This window comes from Hippoglossus stenolepis, chromosome 6, assembly GCF_022539355.2.
Source record: "Hippoglossus stenolepis isolate QCI-W04-F060 chromosome 6, HSTE1.2, whole genome shotgun sequence".
Lineage (NCBI taxonomy): Eukaryota > Metazoa > Chordata > Actinopteri > Pleuronectiformes > Pleuronectidae > Hippoglossus > Hippoglossus stenolepis.
In genome coordinates, this window is record NC_061488.1 from 12,110,011 (window position 1) to 12,129,311 (window position 19,301).

The 19,301-nt window shown below is 42.1% G+C and overlaps 1 protein-coding gene across 1 annotated transcript in view; it reads left to right on the top strand.

Moving 5' to 3' along the window:
• Positions 1 to 4,964: 4,964 nt before the first annotated feature.
• The window catches only part of LOC118110499 (chemokine-like protein TAFA-3), a 78,893-nt gene continuing 64,556 nt past the window's right edge, over positions 4,965 to 19,301 (top strand). The window contains exon 1 of the mRNA XM_035158284.1: positions 4,965 to 5,631. The gene's annotated coding sequence lies outside the window, so the exon portion shown is untranslated. The remainder of the gene's footprint in view (positions 5,632 to 19,301) is intronic.

A 19,301-nucleotide genomic window follows, 5' to 3' on the forward strand; every position in this document is an offset into this window, starting at 1 on the left:
GATCTGAGATGTCATTAAAGCTGCACAAATCAATGTTTTTATCAGTCAAATAGTGTAAATGTTTTCATATCATGTATCCGGGTTGCTTGAGAATTCCCCCGTGCTCTTTTATGTGTCTTCCACCTCAAACCTTTGACTTTTTGAATCTCTAAAATGCATCACGAGCTTTCCAGCACCACACAGACAAAGGTAAAGACGAACTGGTGAACATGGTGGAGAATATAGCAACTACAAAAGCCACATATTTTCGTCAGGAGATGTCTGAGGCTTTTCGGACTTACCAAATGTTAGTGGACAAAATTAATTATATTCTGATAATATCAGAGCTAAAGTTAAACTATTTCTCACTTATACTATAGTGACTGTTTTATCATTTCCACTGCACCTGCAGATCCGAGCAGATTTATCTGATAAAATCTCATTTATATTAATAACAATAAACTTCTGCATTACTTTGAATCAACACTGTGTACCTAACTGCATGTGTGTCACAAAATGAGTCTGTCCATGTGAAAAATAGTGAATATATCCTTCCACTTTTAGTGCAATGTTACTTCCATGTACAGTAAATGTCATTAAAAGAGAAGGAATTACTCGTACACTGAGAGCAGATCACTGAAAGGTATGTCTAGGATGTCTGTAATGTAATTTTAATGGAGCTAAGTGTAGTGTAGTTACTGATAACGAGAATCTCGTGCGTGGCTCGTCGAGCTTTCATGCTGGAATGTGCAGCCATCAATTAGCAATGAGGGCGGAGACTGGTCTTTCATGCTCGTCGTAGCTTTGAAGGAATTAGTCCGTTTGAACATTTACATCTTTTGGGTGAAAGAGCGGGAGACGGGAAGAGACACAGAGAGCAGAGTCGGTCAGTTGCACCCTGCTGCTCTATCGAAGATGAAGTGTTCTCATCTCGCAGCTCAACGTACAGCCTCTGATAAGTAATTTGCTGAAACTTTGCTTTACACGGAAACTCACATTATTCAGGCTTCTTCAGCAGTTTCACTCTTAGAAATAAAAGGTCAGATTTCTTGATTAAGGGAAACAACTTTTAAGGGATTCCTGACTTTCTGAAAGATACATGAAATTTGAAATAGACCTGTCTATGTGTCCACTTTTCATTCATACATGTATAAAGAGCGGCTACAAGGACATGTCTCTTCGTACATTTCCTGAGGGGGTTATTAGTTGCGCATGGAGTAAGTGGGAATAATAAAAGACAAACAGCCTGACGGACAGACGGAGACACACAGAAAGACAGGAGGGAGTGCACCAGTGAACATTAGCAAGGCGAGGGATAGTAAGAACAGAGGAGCTGCCATCCAAATGGATTATACAACACGAAACAACAACAGTGACAGCTACACCTTCCAGCTGCTGTCTTTCATATGCTAATGCTGGTATTACTGCCTGCCAATGCAACACAGGAGACAATCAGCGTGTCTGTGTGTGTGTTTGTGTTGCTCATTCCTAATGAAGTGATGCGCTCAGCACTCTGTGCCACATGGTATCGGTAACAAGAGTCATCTGGCAGGGTTTGGAAACACATGCACACGTGCGCGCATAATATTGTGTAAAAAGCTTTCATCTTCACTTTGATGTTTTTACGTGAAATGAAATGGAAGACAATACTGTGCTGGACAAGTTTTTGTGATACCGATGTGAAAAATCCAGTATTGTAACAGGTGGCAGGCCAAGGGACATTACATTATTTTTCTGAAAGGATAAGTCTGGTTATATTTTTCTCACTAGCAACAAATCTCACGAAAAGAGCAAAACTAATAATGAAACAATCTCAGTAATGAGTCCTGCCTGTGGAGCTACAGTCTGATATACAGCAGGTTTTTCATTTGTTCTTTATGCAACCACAGTTAAACAAAAAGTATAAAACAAATTAATTGAGCCACAGCATTGCACTGGATGACACAGCCCTTCATAAAACTGAACATGGTCTATTCTGAGTCTGACAATCACATATTCGCTGTCCTGTTACCATTTGTACGCGCACCAAAACCACAGCTGAAATTAGTCCCAAACAAAGGCGTTATTCACCCTTGTTTGAGTAACAGTTCCTAAAAACGACAGTGCCCAGATGTTGTATGAAATAGAAACATATGTAAGTATATCTGTAATTTTTTTTTGTAGATTTACGTATTCAGAAGGAACCAGTTGACTTGGAGAGCCACAGACAGCCGGAGGAAGCTGTAACGTATTCAGAGTCTGCCTAGCACACGGTTGGTTCAGATTTCATCAAAGGATTTGTTGATAATTAACAAAAACATGAAATATTAACAGTCTTACGATTTATTTAGTCAACAAGCCTGAAAGTCAAAGCCAAAAATGCTGTTCTTCCTGTTTTTCAGCTCTTTTGATCCTGATCCAGGTCCTTTTAATAGATTTTAATGTGAAAAGTTTTAATTTGTGGTTCTCAACCAGACAAGTGAGAGGAACCTGAGGGGTTTTCTGCCCAACAGGATAGAAAAGAAAAACAAATCTTTGATAATTTTAGACTTCTTTTGCTTCTGAAGAAAGTTCTGGGTTCAAACAGTTGTTTGTCTCTGTATGGCGACATATTGATGGCACGGCGACCTGGCCAGGGCGATTCTTGAATCCCCCCCTTGCCCAATATCCCAGTGCCTCTCCATGATCCTCAAAAGGAAAGGTGGAGCAGATAATGAATGGATTAACTGGTTAATGGCTGATTAATTTGATTATATATTTTAGAAATCACTGACATAAGAAGGGGTTGAAAGGTCAGTGGTGATGAGGGGTCACAAGTAGACATAGTACAATTTCAACAGGTCATAAGCCTAAAAGATTTGGATCCTCTTACTGAGCCATATTGTAATGTATTTATATTTTTATTAACTTATTTCAATCATGTATTTTATCACTGTTTTGTTGTCACGCTCTCCTTTACCTCTGTTACAATAGGTTTGTGGCTACGAATCAACTGTTCCAGAACCAGGTAACTGCTTGTACAGAACAGAAAGAATCACAGTGAGGATTACATGTCGGAGCTGCCATATGGTAGAATGTCTGCAATCATTAATTTCTCTTATTATACGCGGCCATGTGGCAAACTGCTCATGTCTGTAAGGATTATCTCATGGTCCAGTAGCATTTGTCTGCATTCCAGCTGTTTTACTGAGCTGGTTTACCATTCACTTCAGTGATTGAAGGACGTCTATGACAATAAATGTGATTAAACTATTTTCAGCTGCTCTATTAATATGTCCACGAGGCTGTCTGTGTGTGTGTGTGTGTGTGTGTGTGTGTGTGTGTGTGTGTGTGTGTGTGTGTGTGTGTGTGTGTGTGTGTGTCTGTGTCTGTGTGTCCACAGAACATCCTGGGCTGTCATGTGGTCTGTAAAGCTTCCCTCTCTGGGAATTGACTATCTATTCTGTTACAGGGATGCACCAAGGTCTGTGATTGGCACATGTTGAATTCCTCTCTTGTGTCATTGGGAGGCCACCAACTGGAGCAAGTGAGAGGGTGTGTGTTTATTTGTGTGGGTGTGTGTATGCACTGTACATGTGTGGGTGAGGATGTATGTGTGTAAATGCCACAGATCCCAATGGAATTAGGTTGATTTCCGATGGCTTTCAGGCAGCCCTGGGACCTTGCATGCATGCGTGTTTCTGTTTGTTATCTTGCTGTCCACATGCTGAGTGTAACTGTGCTGCCAGCGAACGGTGCAGTAGACAAATCCCATGGTCGGGTTATCCATGATTCACCCATGTTACTTGAGAGAGAGGGAGAGAGCTAAGAACGAGGAGGTCGAGAGAGAGAGAGAGAGAGAGAGAGAGAGAGAGAGAGAGAGAGAGAGAGAGAGAGGAGAGAGGGAGAGAGGGAACGCTTTGGTATATTAAGGAGATAATATAGAGGGATCACAAAATGAGGAATAAAAACACAGAGGTTGGCACAAGGTAAAAATAGAAAATAGGAGCAGGGGAGGAGGAGTGCTGAAGGTTTGAGAGTGAGGATGGAAAAGAGGAGGAGAGAGATCAGTAATCTGAACTCTTTGTCAGAGTAACAGATTAGCTCACTGGGTGAAATGATATATGACTGGCACCGGGCCTCCTCACATGCACACGCGCACAATCACACCCCGTCTATGGATCAATTACTCTGTCATCCATGTGTGCAACCATACATCATCCCCTCGATTACATCTTTCTCTCTCTCACACACTCACACACACATACAGTGGTACTTCTATGCTGACTCCTCTATATACTCCACTAGAACTTCAGCTGTACTTTGTTTCATCGACTGTGTTTGTGGGTGTGAGTCGAGTGTTTTACGACCACGTTTCTCCACCACCTTAACACCTACTATATTTCTCTTGATGCCACAGGGAAAAACTGCACACCTCACACACACACATACATGCACACACATGCACATACAGTCACACACACACACACACCAGAGCCAGTGGAGCTGCTTCTTTAAATGAACTGCCCTGGTCAGAGTGACTGAGTCTGGACAAAGTTATTTGTCAGTAAACTTCTTTGGGCAGTTCGGGTCATTTCAGGCAGCGGAGGAGCCGTGGCACCCCCACCACCACCCTCCTCCACACACACAAACACGGGTCAACATGGTAGCGATCACCCTCTGCTCCTGTTGGAGTAGTCTACTGGGAAATGCCCATAGTTCAGCTAAAGTGAGTTCAATCTAATTTGAACTTCAGACGGCCCGGGGAGAGGGAGCGAGGGAGCCAATATTGTTTTGTCCTTCATGAAGTGACACAAACATTTCAGACTCTCCGCATGTCCAGCATCTAGGCCCCAGGAGAGGCACTGATGACGCAGTTAGAGCTGTGTGACTGTGTGCGTGGGGGTGTGTGTATTTTTGCTGTGAGGCATTAGACCATGCCTCTTTCTGTTTGTCAGCCAATCTGTCCCTGACCACGATGAATATCATGTATCCAACAGGTCTTGTCGCAGCCCATATGGTCCTCTTCACATAAGTGGACGGTATAATTCACGTTTATTGCACATACCTCTCTGCAAGCGGTTGTTTTCTCATGAAGCCGCTAGGGAGCGCTGCTCCACTTCTGACAGTGGAGCAGCGCGTCTCCGTGTCTTCCAGACGGCCAGACAGGAGCGCAAATACAGTCTCCCTGACTCCCCGACCGCACCGCACCTCTGTCCCGCCACACCGGCCACACTTTATCATCATATCCCCTCAAAGAGGACGGAGAGGAGGGCACCGGTGCACACCAGAAGCCTGACTGAGGGGTTTCAAGTTGGATGTTTCCTCCGCGTTGGTATGGCTCAATAAGTAAGTTTCCTGTCTCACCGGCTGCGCACAAGAGGAGGAGAGCAGCGGAACTTTCACAGGACCATTCCCTGCACCTTTTCTGGCACTGCGCGCTTTTCTAACCACAGGAGCAAATATCTGCCACCGGCTCCCCTTTCTCTCCAGACCGGAGGCTGCGGAAGTGGATGGTATGGTGTAACTTTTCCGCTCCAGCCGAACCTGAGCGGCCGGTGTGCAGAGAGGAGCCGTTATATGGTGCTGGAGAGGGGGATGCGAGCCTCTCCTCCGTCTCGGATAGCGGAGCGGCTATGAGGAGAGAGGTCAACCTGCTGGGCTAAAGAGAACAAGACCACACCGCACCAACAGGTATGGATCTATGGATCTGAAAACCACGGTGCCTTCTGTGGTCTTATTAAGTAAATGCAAAGTGTCCTTGATATAAAACAAAAAGTGTCTGTCTACTGGTCATGTCTTTGAAACCAATTTACGCACGGATTAGATTACAGCTCATCCGCTCATTTTAGGAGAAGAGATTAGATTTTCTGATGGTCTAGTTGTGCAGAAAAGACCGATCATGGTTAGTTCCCATCAACCGGCTCGGTTCTGAGTTTTATCATCACGGTTGTGATTTTATAGCGAAGACAAATGATTGCGGTTGTTCCAGGTGTTGCCTTTCTCTCTCTCTCTCTCTCTCTCTCTCTCTCTCTCTCTCTGACACACACACACACACACACACACACACACACACACACACACACACACACACACACACACACACACACACACACGCAGGTCTTGGATGTGTGCGTATTCGGGCATATGGCGCCGGGTTCAGTGCGCTATTTTAAGCAGAGCTGGTGTTTAGCAGCGGGAAACAGCTGTCTTACTTCTTGTAGATTGATTCTATGAGCTGAGATATTTCCACTGGTGCTAAATGAACTATACCCTCGCCTTTATTAAAGAGAGAAAGTATATATAAGGCACATTTATTCTCCCCTTTGACGCGTGACGCACTATGACACTGGAAAACAGACGCACTCACTCAGCAGTGGTTTGTGTTGACTTCACGCGGCAGGAAATATAACGTGCACTGTTTAACCAGATTTAGAAAGATAAGATGCAGGGAAACACATGCACCATGACACCAGAGCTGTGCGTCCTCTGCGCAGCGCCATGGATCACCTGATGTTCTGGTGATAGCGATGAAAATAGTGCATCAGTTTCTTATGAGGCTCTGGTTCTGAGGGTGAGAGTGACTACTTTTAGATCTGGATATTTTAACATGCAATAGGTAACAGGATTGAAAACATATGACTGCTTCTGGTCTTTACATAACCAGGATCTGTTTGGAAACACAATTTTAATCCAACACAAAGATGATCATCCCTGCTGTGAATATATTTCTGACATGCTCCTGCTCCAGCTGCCTCTTATTTCTCACTCTCCCTCTACTTTCGCAAACCTCTTTGCAGAACGTAGAGGAGGTGAGGCAGAGGAGTGGCGTGAGGAAGTTACAAAATAAGCTGACAGAGGACTGACAGTGAGACATGATTGACAGGAGAGGAAGATGCAGGGATGTGGCGAGTAGAGTGGGATATAAGGAAGATTGGATTCCGATGGTGTTTATGGGGGGAGGAGAGGAATACATTCAAAGAAACAAATGTGTGGTCACTGATTACTTGCTCCCAGAATGGTTTTCAAATGTATTTTTAATGTGGCCACAGGCTGATGAATACCAGCATGAAATGTTACATCACCGGTTTATTCGATAAATGCTTTTGGTCGTCTGCTCAGACCACTAATCACAGGTACACAGATGTGTGACAAAGAGATGAAGAGAACGAAAGGAGAGACAGAAAATCAGAGGATGGAAGTTAATGTGAGCAGGAGAAACCTGTGTTTCGAGTTATTAATGAAAATGTATAATGTTTAAAATGTTGTACGCATTTGTGTAAGTATATCATTACAAATCGACTTTTGTGAAGTGTCATTTAGGAAACATTTGCAGCCTCCCTCCAGCCACAGGCTGCACACACACTCCAATAAATAAAGCAACAGTGTAGTTCTTCTCCTCATGTTTATTTCTTAACTATGAATTGCAGTGTTGGCTGAATCACATTATAGCTCCCTGAAAATGAGGCAATTTAACAGTGTGTTTGTGCACCTGTACTTCTATCTTTGTGAGGACATTGCTGGAGCTTGAGGCCTGGGTTCAGGTCACATTATTGGTTAAGATTTTGGTTATGGGCTGCATCAGGGAGGGTATTCTCAAGCATAAAAGTATAAAGTCACGTGGGTTCACAATTTCTTAATGTTATGGGAATTCAGATTTATTGTCACAGTCACAACGTGGGGACTCATCTCTCATCAGGAACTAAAAGCTGATCCCTATGTGGATAACCACTTCCAATAGGTCATTTCCCATCTAATGATGTATGATCAACAAGTCCACTAACCTATAAATGACGATGCAGGTCTGATACGACCCATTCGGGACTGTGCCATTCTGGACCCTATAAACACGTGGTTGAGGTTATGGAACATGCATGACAGGAAATGAAGAGCATCCATTAGTATGTAATGACTAATGTAAGGATGGCAGGTAAAGAAGGAAAGAGAGATGCAACAAAGATCATGGCTAATATCTTGATCACTATGCCATAGGGACGCCCCATGAAGAGCACTGTAGGGGATAAAGCACTTCTCTGCAAACCAGGTGGATACTCAATTTACCAAGTTATCAAACTCATCGTTACTTTAGGTGTTTTTCAGAAAGCGCTCCCTACAGTAACCTAGAGCTCAAGGTGACTTCATCAATTGTCTCAAGAACATGAAAAGCAGATTCATACTCAAAAATACAGTCAGCTTTTATGTTTCCATACCTCACAACTTCTGTATGTGTCCCTGTGCACCTTTAACACACACTCACCCCTTCCCTGCATTTCTCTCACTCACTTCCTTTATCGCTTCTACCAATAAGCCCCCCGGGCCATGGGAGTAATGTCAAAGCTCCTGTCCAGAGAGGCGAACAGAGAGAGAGAGAAAGAGAAAGAGAGCGAGAGAGACAAAGAGGGCAACCAGCAGAAATAAAAAGTACAGTATGTGTCCTGCAAAAGGCGATCTCTTTTTCATTTGCCACCTCCTGTAGCTTTGCGTGATGAGAAGAGAACAAGAGCAAATGAAAAAAAGAATGAGAACGAGAGAGACAAACACCTAGACATTGGAAGAGAAAGGGGAGAAACAGAAACAACGCTACAGGGGATAAATAAAAATAAATAAAAAGCATGTGTCCTATAAAAAGGGTTCTGTATTTCATTGGCCATCTCCAGTAGCTGTGTGTGGTGTGCTGAGGCCCAGGGGGGGGACGAGTAGCCACTCTAAATGTGTGTAACCCACATAAAGAAATTGTTTCTGGGAGATCGGGCCCCGTAAATTCATTCCTAGCCGCCAGCCCCGTTCTTATCCCACCTCCCAAAGGTGAGCTATAACATCCAAACACATATATTTTTTAGATTCTCTCTCTCCACACACACACACACACACACACACACACACACACACACACACACACACACACACACACCTTCCCTCCCCCACAGACACACATCTTTCAGCAGAACCTCGTTTTATTTATATGCAATTTTTGCTCAGAATGCGTGGACATATTGCACACATATTTTCACACACACACACACACACACCACACACACACACACACACACCACACACACACACACACACACACACACACACACACACACACACGACTTTGCTCCCAAATGGTTTCTGTGGGACAGTAACGGTGACAGCTTCAAAAACATGGGTACCTGCTGTGGAACAGAGCAGCGGCAGATACTGCGCTCACAGCTCCAGGATTACCTTAGCCTGAACAAACTCCATTACTGCCTCTATTACCCAGGTATACACAGCCCAGGAAAAAGCACTTTGCAGAGCTGCTGTTTACCCAGCACCTCTGTGCCCCACACACTGTTTCCCTTGACTACAGAGCAAAGTCGGGGTGAAGAGAGAGGAGAAAGTTGCATGGGAGGAAAACCTGAAGTCAGCCTGTCAGGTATTCTCGTTGTCTCTGCAGTATGGTGCAGAAACAATGAGAATAATTAATCAATTTGTTTTTTAAATGATTTATGCCAAACATTTTGATAACCAGTTTACAAGCAAATATATATTAGATATATATATATGGCACATTTATAACTATATTGAAATATCACATGTAAGTTTGGGAGTTTTGGACAAGTTGTCAAAGAAAATAAGCATGTTTTAAAGTTATACTGTAGATGATACAATTAACCAAATAATCAAAACAAGTAATTGTGTTAACAGTCCTAAATTAATTATGAATACTCCTGCCAGTTACTACCATATTGTGATAATCTAAAGTTCGTTATTCTAATTTGTTCTCACTGTTGGTCAGGCAAAATAAGACATTTTAAAACATCACACTTATCCAGTATTATCAACTATTTTGATAACTGAGTAATCTATCACCTCATTTATCAAACTAAAAACACAAAAAAGTTCTGGTTACAGCCTCTAAAGTGCTCTACATAATATAATGATAAAGGGCCTAACAGGTAATTTAAGAGATTTTTTGAATTGACAAGTTGATCTGAGGAATGAAAAAGTTGAATAAATGATAAAAAAAAATAACCAGTTACATCCATATAGTATTATTTTGAATGTTGTTTTAAACTGACGGTCAATAAGACTTTTCAAAACATAGTTTTCAGATGTCACACTCTGCCATAGTATTTTCAAACACATTTTTAACTGAATAATTGTTTTGTTCCTTTATCAAAGTAAAATGCCAAATATCATCCAACTTAACAAATGTGAGGATTTGCTTTTCCTAACTGGACCCTTTAAAGCTAAACAGCTACAAACAGATAAAGAGCATGCAACAGCTAGAACTATCAAAACAGTAATCAATAATATAAATATTCTCCACTTGCAATCGTTGATTAATTGTTTGTGTTATGTTCAGTGATCAAACATATTGTATTACTTAAAAAGTGACATCGATTTTCCTGAGCTGTTGATTATACAAAACGATCTGTGATTCTGCCATTTCTCATTATCTTTGACATCGTGTACAAATAATTACTCAATTAACTGAGAATAATAAGCACTAGGTGATAGATAATAATAGTTCAGATCAGGCACAGACATTGATGGCAGTGCTCTCCTTTGACTAATGACGGTATGTGATAGGGCAACGGTGAGTGATGCCCTGTGTGTGTGCGTGCCTGTTTATACACAAGTGATTTCCAAGGCTATACAGTAGGTGATTGCAGTGCCAGCGATACAATGCTGAAAGGCTTGTGCAAAACAGCAAGTGGATGTGAAGAAGGTTAATAAGTGAGAGAATGAGCAGGAGCATGAGTGAGTGCGTGCTCCTGTGTGTGAAACTGCATCGTGAGAGAGTGTGCATGTGTATGTCCGAGGTGAGTGATGAACTGCCATGTATTTGAGTTGAGAGCCATCCATCACCCTCATCAGTGACTCTGGGGTCCTGTCGTTACATGTTTCCCTTCATTTACACTGTTAATGGCCATCTCTCTTCGCCAAACTTGCTGTCTCACTGTTGGTCTCTCCCTAAATTAAAAAAATGTTCTTTTTTCCCAAAGCTAAGCAATCACACCGCTGATAAAATGCACTTGGGCACAGAGGCCTATGCTTCAGTAAGTGAATGGATCCCTGGTTGTAAATCTGCAGCCGTCCAGTGCAGATCCCAACTGTTTTCTGCTAGAATCAGTCTGCTGGTGAAAGCCATTAGATTCTGATCCAAGCTCTTGATACCAGTTCATAGCTCAGCAGCAAAACATTTACAACAGTGTTATCACATGTGTGTGGTTTTGAAAGCATACTGTGAATCATGTTGGGCAGTAACACATTACTTAGTAAACACATTACTTAGTAAACACATTACTTAGTTAACACATTACGTAGTAACAGCAATGTGATTAGTTTTGTCAGTAAGACGTAGCATATTACATTATAATTTGAAATTGCATTAGAGTTACTAAGATCAGTTTCGCTCTAGATTTTCAGGAGTTGATATCAGTTTGTGTCCGGGACATGTGAGCGTGATGTGTGTGTGTGTGTGTGTGTGTGTGTGTGTGTGTGTGTGTGTGTGTGTGTGTGTGTGTGTGTGTGTGTGTGTGTGTGTGTGTGTGTGTGTGTGTGTGTGTGTGTGTGTGGCAGTTAGCCTCTATCAAACAATGAGAAATATAAGTTAAAATATGCTGCAATGTCATGCTGTATGTTGTTAACATTCGCTGTGGTGACACCAAAGAGAGCTGTGTGCAGCCACTGAGGCTAAGCTAGCTGCTGGATGCTCCGTAGATTGCTCCACATAGGGTTAGCTGCCTGCTTGTTAAACCACAGTGTCTCTTTTTCTGTTTCTACGTGTTAAACTCAAATAACAGGACTTGTGGGCGTGGAGGATTTTGAATTATTTAAAGGTCCCTGTGATGGAGCTGAGTAACAAAAGTAAAATAACGACTAATGTAATGCATTATTTCTACTGCTGAGTAATAGGTAATTACTTTTTCAAAGAGTAATAGGTAACTAGTAATTGATTTAATATTTCGACCAGCTTGCCAAACACTCCAAGTGAGGGGAGCTCAACTGTTAAAGACGAGACTCAAAAGTACTAATGAGTCTGTTCAGTTTGAAGATTCAGTGCTCCACTTCCTCCCACTTATCCAGAAATGAAGCAGTAGCGATTGGTGGATGGAGTCGCAGCAGCCATGTCCTATCAAAACACACGCTCAACCAATCAAAAGTCAGCTGTCAGTCATGATGTTTCTACCCCTTTTTATAGTGTGAAATAAGTAAATAAAACCAAACTTACTCAAGAAAATGAACACTTGAACATGTGTGTGATAGGAAATTTACTTGATGTTCACTTTGAATTTTTTGTTTGGTTCATATCCCATCTGTTAACAAGGAGGAGGCGGGATTTATGAACTATATTGCAGCCAGCCACCAGGTGGCGATCAAGAGATTCAGCTTCACTTTTGGGAAGCAGTCATATCATCCAACTTTATATACAGTCTGTGGCTCAGACTCTTGATAAAGCTCAGAACATTTGATTAACATCAGTACATCACAATTTTTTTTCGGTAAGGTATTAAGTCCTGTTTTGCTGGAAAGAAAATAATTTGCCTCGTAAGCAGGTTCACTTACTAATAATTGACAATATTTCAGAAAGATTTCATATTGTAGTGTCATGGCTGCAGTATCATGGAAGCTAAATTCATGGTGGTGCAGGTGAATTACCAGCGCTGTAGCCAACCTGCTCAGACAGTCGGGTAACTTATTAAGAAAGTAATTTAATTTGTTGATTTTTTGCGCAGTTACAACTTCTTCTAATGAGTGGTGTCACTTTCAGCAGTGGTTATAAACGCACCCACACATCGAGGCTGTAGCTCTGGTGGCTCAGAGCTGACTCATTATGGCAAAGAGGAACTAGAAGTCGGAGCTACATACACACACACACACACACTACACACACATATACACACTACACACACACACACACACACACACACACACACACACACACACACACACACACACACACACACACACACGCGCGCGCACACACAACCCTCCAGCTCTGGCAGCTTTCTTCATCAACAACAACTCCAAAGCTATCACTGTGGTCATTAGGCCAGCATAATCAGGCCTTGAGTATGTGTGTGTCTGTGTGTGTGTGTGTGTATTCTATCCCTGCTCTCCTGAGGCATGTGTGTGTGACTCTTGCCTTGGTCATTCCTTCGGCAATGGTGAGGAGTAAATAACGGTAGAGAATAAACGACGTCTGAAAGGCTGTGACATGAGAACCGCGGAGACACTGATGAACTGAGCCACTGTTGACAGAGTATAATGATGGTAATAAACTCACTCTCTCACTCTGCCTTCTCTTTCCTTTCATATATTTCTTTTGCCAGTGTGTAGCTCTGGGCCAGTCCTACTGGCTGCCTGTGTTGGTCTGTGTACGCCCTTTTATCTTGTAGTCTTTGATTATGTTCTTATAAGTGAAACCACTAGCTATTTTATGGCTGCCTCATTAGGCTGTCAGACAAGCCCACGGCACATGCAATTACATCTAATTATGCAATTATGAATTCAGTATGAAGCTTTATATACTGTGGATGTTTGCGCTGTAGCACATACACAGGAGTAATTAGTGCAGTTTGTTTGTGCGTAGCTGTGGTGTATGTGAAGCTCACTAATGGCAGTGATAATAAAGATGATGGAGAAATATGCATGCACAAACACACACGTGTTTTATTACTTAATGTCAACATAGCCAACAATATTTTCCTTGATGAGGCTACACACGATCAGTGCTGTAGAGATGACACTTTGTATTTAACTTTGTCCAAATGTGGTAAAAAATGAAATATTCAAACTTTAATGACCAGTTTAGATTCCAAATGTTTATCTATAAGCACAAAAGAATGTTTGAAGTGGTTTGCCTTGTCCGACTCCAGCAGAGTCCACTCTCAGAGTCCACTTTCAACCCAATCTCAGAGCCCATTGGCTAAGGTCTGATGACAAATAAGTCTCTGGGGTAACAGACAATATTTTGGGGCTTCCGGTGTCAACAGTGTATATCCAGGCCAAGACTCGGTCTTTTGTTTGCTGTACAAAGTCCTACCTGTTTCATTACATTTTACGTTTACGGATAAATATTTCTCCCAACAAAACACAACCAGTGATACTTTTGTAGGTGTTTTTGGTCCAGGCGACTGTGGCAAGGAACGTTGCCTCCAGCCAGACACCAACCACTCGCTTTTCAATATCTTTTGCAAAAAAACATAAATTCAATAAACTAAACTTGAATACAATACATAACCTCTTTTTGTCACTCGCTCAGTTCAGCTCTATGGCTTAGTCACTCCAGTGTCTTCTCCATGCGTTTCTCTCTGCTGCCTTTTTAACCGGGTACCAGCTACAACAGCTATCAGCTGCGCTCATTACCCCCCGGTACAGCTGGAGGTGCTCCTTGAATACAGATAAATTAAAAAGACAATGCATTTTGGTGGATGTGTTCCACATCTTTTCCTGTTAACCTGTGGGCAACCAAATCCTGCTCAAATGAGATTGGTCAAACTAGAAACAGAAACCAGAAACTTCCTGCCCCCAAAATCCTGTCCCTCGCCTACAGATTCTGCATATTCACATGCAGAAAGTGTTTATAAAGATTACTCTCAACGTGACCTTCTGCATGACCTTCTGTCCCACCAGTAAACCAAACCAAGCAGTGCAGACACAACTATGCAAAGCAGTGCCAACTGACACTAAACATTAGGAGAATGTGCACCATGGAAGTAATTTGGGCTCCGTTGTCGAGCTTTGTGCACTAACCTCTGACTCCAACTATAGAAGAGACTCACATTTTACCAAAGAAATGAATAAAACTACCAAACACACTCGACCCAACAGCTCAGCTCAGCTGCTTCATCTAACTGGATCCTTTAGGAAAAACCTTGGACATTATCTAAATTTAAATTTAAGTTAATCAGGCTTAAAGACCTAATGCTTCTGTTACAGCAGCACCAATAGTCCAGTGTAAAAACAGCCTACAGTTTAGTCTCCCTTGCCATCTTGCTGTTGACTGCTTCCCTTTCATCACTTTGGTGCCACCTGGCTCTGGAAATGGATAATAGCTAATGTTGTAATAGCTCTGTGCCCTATGTGGCTACTGTGCGACAGTTACCTGGAAATAGGAAGGAGCTAAATAAGGTTAAAGTTCAGTACTGCAATGTGTCCCCTTTGTACCAATACAACAAACATTACACCACACAACATAATATTGTATTTCTTCAAAGGGTAGAACAAAGTGGATAGAGTAGAGTTAGCGACAGTGTGAGAAATACAGTGACAGTCTTTGTTGTGTGAGGCCTTCAAGGGCTATTCAGCCAATCTCATGTGAATCCCATTGTTTCACTGGTTGTAGGGCACTTTCCCTGTCGCCCCTTTGATATCCATTCACTGAAGGTAAGGTCAGGAGGATCCATTGCCCGCTAGGAGGGAGAATTACAAATAAATTTAGAAAATAATAATCTTCGCTAAGTAGGGAATATTTTCATCCACGTCTGTTTGTTGATTGGTTTGTATTTTCATCAGGATTTTTCAAAAAGTATTGAGCCGATTTGCACTCAATTTGGTGGACAGATGGAGCATGGGCCAAAATGTAAAACAGTAAATTTTGTTGTGTGTATAGCATGTGAAATGAGGCAATTTCTTTCTTCCCATTTTTGGATCTTGATGTAAAAAATCATAGATTTATGGTATTCTAACTCTATGAGTTTGTATAATTTGATACTACTTACTACTAATTTCCTTGGAGTTTCCATGATAAGAGCAACACAGACGTATAGGTTGGTTTGGCGTTGGCAGAGGGGCACACTCTCCGATTGCCATTTAAATTTTTCCGGCTCTGAATTTAGCTTTGTGGCTGTTAAACACATGTGCCCTCTACTGGCCAACACTTCATTTTCCAAAGCACACTTTACACCCCAATTCAACATTACACTGTACAGTCACACACTTTAATTTGTCACTTTGGCTTTGGTGATAAATTACCCAGTCTGCCCAGTTACACCTTGTTAAGAAGCTTGAAAGCGAAAGGTCTGGTTCTCCTAATCCCTACACTTCAACTCTATAACATTTCTATTTTTCTACAAGACCTGCTTCAACACCAGCACTTCAATAGATGGAGATAAAAAAAGAACCACAGTGGAAGAGGGGAATGCTACAGTAGGTGGTGTGCTTCAGTGTGTCATGTTCCTCTACAGATCCTATTGAAGTAAGCAGGCGAGGCTGCTAGGCTCCCAGTGTGTGTGCGAGACAGCCCTGACAGTAATACAAGCAGCATCTGGCACCCCCTCCCAGGGATCACATCCTTAAGACGGTTTCTCTTACTAATCCCCTCCTAATATGACTAATATTATGACACTGCCATTAGCCACAGCATTCTGAGGGCACACACAGGGAGGAAACCACAGCCATGCACACGGCACGCAAACATATTCCGTATAGGAAGGATTTAAGTATTAATCTGCAGCATTTTCATATAAATTTAAATATTTTGCAGCTCAGTTTCCAACAACCGCAGTCTAGCGGTTGTTGGAAACTGTAAGTTATTCGTAACCATATCTGGTTGTGTCATTTCTGCAGAAATCCATTTTGTGGACAGATAACAATGCCCTTTATATTCCCACCAGGAGCCATGTTTACAGGACCTTGTTGCTCAGCCAGACTTAGTGTGTCAGTGCAGACAGGAAACAAGACTTAATCAACAAATGGAGAAAAGGAAGAAGCAACATATGATTATATCAACAGCAGGAAATCAAACATGATCAATGCAGTGTTCACTTCTCACAAAGGACGATGTCACATCAGAAATACACCCACTTTATGATCACAGCATTTCATTTCGTTTTGTTTTTTGTGTGATTAGAATGAAAAAAATGCTCACATGTTGGTGGATAACACATCACTCTTTCACCTCCAGCCAGGATAAGACTCAGGCTGTGTGGCAGAGACGGAGTGAGGCTCTGAATGCAGAACAAGAATTCTAATTTTAAAGCCATGAATTACCAAAAGGCTGCTTTCAATTTGATTGAATCCAGCTTTATTAGCATTCCGCCTGCCTTTACGTGATGAGGCTGAACCGGCCTTGTGTCCTCTCCCGGGCTGCAGCTGTGGCAGAGAGGAGCACAAAGAGGAGCTTAATTTGTGATGCCGATGGCTTTAGGGGTTTCAGTCACAAGGAATTACATTGTCAATTATTTTTTATCGATATGTTTTTTTTTTACATGTTTTCAACTCTTACGTATGCTCCAGACTAAGTACTGCTGCCCCTGTCAACTAAAAACGAATTTATTTCAAATATAGTATTAATTTTCTATAGAAGGGAATGAAGGAGGAAGAACTCAGATCTTTAAGTACATGTACCAATACAACACTGTCAAAACACTCCATTACAGGTATAATTGTGCATTGAAAATACTGCGTAAGTAAGAGTACAGCAGTACTATCAGGGAAAGACTACTGCAGTAATGCGGTAAAATGGCTCAGATATCATTATACATGACTTAATTAGCGTGTTAATACTGATGCAACAATGTGTAAGCAACATTTGCAATTCTATTTGGTTGAAGTGGAGCTAATTTCAACTACATTACACACTGTTATAAAGTTTAGTCCAGTGGTCCCCAATCTGTGGGTCAGGTCCCTCTAAAAGGCTACAAGATAAATCTAAGGGGACGTGAGATGATGAATGGGAGAGGAGAAGAAAAACATGGTCTGCTACATGAACCTGTTTTAAATTTTGGACTTTAATCTTTATTTTATGTGAAATATTTGATACTTATATTTTTTACTTTCTTCTTTAGGTCTTAAACAGTTGCTTAAATTAATATATCAGATACGTTTAAGGTGAAAATGTCTCTGATTGAACTGCTTACAACTGATAGACATGCATGAAAAATCACGATTTTACATAAGGCAGATTACAGCAGGGGAAATGGAGGAAGCAGTGAGTGTATCAGTATTAAGTGCTTATCAGGTGAATCTTCATCCTCGTGGACATTCAGTGTAACATTCTTTACAGTAATCCTTACACTAAGCCCTTTTTGTTGTATTGTGATAGAGAGACGGTCTTTATTCTTCTTGCATTTCCCTTAAGTTGAGAAGTGGCAGGTAAATAGGTGACGGTGTAAGTAGAGATTTCACCACATGTGTAGCAGGCTGGAGCCATTAGTCTTTATATATTCTGCTAAGAGGTGGTAACGAGGACTGGGGCGCTGTCCCTGGTGCTGACCAGTTTCAGCAGCTACAGTCACAGACAGAGCTGTCCATGGTACTGCAGGAATAGTGTGCAGTGTGTGTGAGTGTGTGTGAGTGTGTGTGTTTGTGTTCGACTGTGTCTTTGAGGACAGATTTGTTCACAGTTGAGACTTCCCAGTGTGGGGAGATAGTTGTCTCAAGAATCTCCTTGACAAAGCATGGTCCTCTTCCACCCCAAAGGTGTTTGGAAAAGAGGAGCTAATGCAATGAGGCATGGTGTGGAGAAAACCCATTTGACGTGGGGTTGTTTGTTCATGGGGAGAGAGAGCGGCGAGTGGGGGGCAACGGGTCACTGCCAAGGAAGAACAACAAGGAAAAACTAAAAAAGGGATTCTTAAAAGTGGATAAACAAAAGATTTGAGAGGGAAGGGTTGTTCTGTATGTAGGTTTTGCAGTAAAAATTACCTGCAGAATGCATGTGAATCGTTTTTTTCAGGGAACTCAGTGTGTTCCTGCATGTCATCCAAATTCAATATCAACTTTAACACATTCTGTTTAAATATTAAATGACTCCTCTCCAACTTGCCCTCTCAATGCATGTGAATTTGCTAGTGTAAGTGAGTGCATGTGTGAGTATATGTGCATGTGCGTGTCTTGCACCTTATTAATAGATAATAATCCTGACTGGACAGAGCTGTGCTAATGCACTTGTTGTCCATCCCACTTTTAGTTGTTTCTCCGAGTCCGTCTGTTTCTCTCATTTTTACACAACTGTGAAGACTGAAATGGGAGTTGGGGATAGAGTTGATCTGAGGATCCTGTGTGTACGTACGTGAGTGTGGGTGTGTGCGTGTGTACTTGTGTGTACGTGCAGGGTAAGCCTAGGGGTAAGCTTTTAGAGGTCTGAGCAGGGTGTGAGTGAGAAGGAGAGGACAGATTTGAGCAGTTATCGCTCCCTGCAGACCTCCTGTCCTGCCTGCCCACATCCCCCCCCCCACACACACACAGACACACACACACACACACAAACACGCACAAAGATGTACACCATTCCCATCTGTAATCATGTTTAGCATAGCTCTCTCTCACACACACACAAATCTAGTTTGAATGGACACACACATCCAGCTAGAACAGAATGCCTGTGCGGACCAAAGTCTGGCCGCTCTGTATCTGTTGTGCAGTAACAGCAAAATCTCTCAACT